The sequence below is a fragment of the Chinchilla lanigera genome, unplaced genomic scaffold (genome assembly GCF_000276665.1).
Source record: "Chinchilla lanigera isolate Chin_1 unplaced genomic scaffold, ChiLan1.0 scaffold00016, whole genome shotgun sequence".
Lineage (NCBI taxonomy): Eukaryota > Metazoa > Chordata > Mammalia > Rodentia > Chinchillidae > Chinchilla > Chinchilla lanigera.
In genome coordinates, this window is record NW_004955417.1 from 3,384,023 (window position 1) to 3,386,665 (window position 2,643).

The 2,643-nt window shown below is 41.6% G+C and overlaps 1 long non-coding RNA gene across 1 annotated transcript; it reads left to right on the forward strand.

Annotated features, from left to right (window-relative positions):
• Nucleotides 1-282: 282 nt before the first annotated feature.
• Nucleotides 283-2,126, forward strand: LOC102005041. The gene is made up of 3 exons (XR_260458.2): nt 283-330; nt 618-715; nt 2,065-2,126. It is a non-coding gene; the product is annotated as an uncharacterized LOC102005041 (long non-coding RNA).
• The last annotated feature ends 517 nt before the right edge of the window (nt 2,127-2,643 follow it).

Consider the following 2,643-nt stretch of genomic DNA (forward strand, 5'->3'; position numbering starts at 1 on the left):
TCCCACCAAAAATCTCAGATGCCTGGAGAACCTTCCCTTGGGCCCTACCCAAGGCTATACTTTTGCTTCTACTATATTGGATTGTATTTAGCACTGTCTCGGAAGAACTGAGTAACCATCATCTACTGAGTGCCACACAAGAGATTTATATATGTTGAATTCTTACAACCAGGAGGTGGGGCTCACTATTCTTACCTCACAAATAAGCAGTCAACAGCATATTGGGGCGGGGGACTACAAACGGATGATGACAATGGAGTATCTGATAAGCATGTGAGATCACACACACTAGGACAGAGGGATACCCAGGGGAGACCCAAAGTATGCAAAGTAGGTTACTCTCCATCTCCCTAAATATTTAGCACTATAACCGGGACAAATACAGGACCAGCTGGCTTTCTAGTTAAACATTCAATAAATCACATATATTTCACTTGGTAAAGTATGTTAACAGTATCTTTACATTTTGGGGGAAAACACAAATACATTTCCATTTTATATTTTTACCAAGATTCATATGTAAGAAGCTTTTTCTGTTATTATAATTGGGAGATAGACTTCAAGATATTTTATATTTTCCTAATATTAGATCTGTCACCTTCTCCCGCTCTCTGCAGGGCAGAGGAAACTAAGTCTCTTCAAAGATGATCAGTTTTTAAATTTAGAGCTGTTCTTCAATGACCCAATTCTCCCCTTTAATAGAAACAGGAACACGGTAAGTAGTACTTTTATTTTATTTTTTTTTTAATTATAACATTAGACTCTGGCAGCCAGTGAGCCATGACAGCCTGTGAAGAAAGCCTTCGATAGAATGAAGGTGTGACTGCTCTCCATGAAAGCTCAAAGCCGTCTCTATACACTAAGACAATGACTGTAACACCTAACAACAACAACAAGCACTTGGATTTCTCCTGGGTATTTGCAAGCGAGCTACTTCCTGCCCCGTGGTGAGCCTGGGACACTGGCCCTGACAGCACTCTACGGGGGCTCTGCTCCCCGTCTACAGCTGAGAGGAGGGAGAAGCCCCACAGTGAGACCAACCTGGTCAACTGCAGTCTGCAGTGTCTGAAGTCCGAGAGTCATTTTATAATCAGAACGTGCTCAAATTTCACCCAGGGTAGGAAAATCACAATTGGCTCCATTAGGGATCAGAGAGACAAAGATTCCCGTGGCTCTCGGAGCCTGGCTACCCTCACAGCACTGTGAGGGCCCGCCTCACGGTCTCAGAACTGGCGCCCAACCCTTGGCCTTTATTATACACCTATTCACTGCAACAAGTGACGGGTCACACAATGGGAGGCCCTCTCCTCCAGACTCACCTAAGAAACGATGCCAAGTAATTTTAAAAAGAGAACATTTATTTAGTTACTTAGTTATGGCAGTACTGAGGATGGAACTAGAGCCTTTCTCACTGAGCTACATGGCCAGCAGTTATTTTCTATTTTGAGACACAGTTATTTTTTATTTTGAGATAGGATCATGTTAAGTAGGCTAAGCGGAGCTGAAACGTGTGATTCTCCTGCCTCAGCCCCTTTTCTTAATAATTTTAGTAAGTGTTCTAAATTACGCAGAGTCCAAATTACTTCACTAGGCCCCAAGTGAGTCTATGCAGCTACAGAGCACACCCAAAATGTTCTTTTCGTCTGTGAACCGAATTTCACAGTGCCCCTAGAAATCTAAGAAGTTCTTTGATGTTGGTTTGTCTAAGAATTCTGTGATGTCAACCAAAAGACCTACAAACTCAGAGGTACACAATCCTCAGGGATATTAAAATAATAACAATCTAAACATGAAACATACTTGTGTGGAACTGATTGAAATAAATAGTACATACTGATTCGAGACTGCAAAAATTTAGTCACAATGTATCCTTTGGTGTATCTATAGATTTTTAGTTATAAGTAATGTGGTATCAAGGCCGATGCAGTTATGAGGACTACTTCCCGCTCAGTGTTAACTCTAGCATCATGCCCTCAAAGATCACGGAGACCACACAACAACCCCCCTTTGGTACCTCTGTGGCAAAGTGCTTTGTGAGAATGAATTTTCTCTCTACTTCAACAGAGCCTGGCTTTTTCCTCTAAAACACAATAAGCACATGGCCTCCAGTCAAGTGTCAAGTATCTTCGACAGTATTCTGTCTTAAAATCGCAATGGGTGAGTAGATGTAATAAGATAATGACCTTTATATCAATACAATCAGAAGTGTGGGACTGTGTGTATGTGTGTGAAGAAAAGGACCCGTTAAGCAAAAGGCCTTAGGGCCCACGAAAGTTTTAAGGGGCTGAGGCAGGAGGATCACAAGTTCCAGCTTAGCTCGGGCAATTTAGCATGATCCTGTCTCAAAATAAAAAAAATGAGAAATAATCCTGTTTTAAAATAGAAAATAAAAATTGCAGGGGATGTAGCTCCGTGGGAAAGGCTCTGGGTCCATCCCCAGGACTGCCATAACTAACGAACTAACTAAAGAACTAAACAAAGGTCCTCCTCATTAAATTATTTGGAATGCTTTCTGAGGTATGTCAAAAATTTCCTTCACCAGCCAGGGAAGGTTCTGACTTCACCTCATTGGAAGACATTCTTCCGAGAAAAGTGATTTTGGAGGCTTTGGTTTTTTAAAATCAGTGTCTTCTCAGCCAGGAA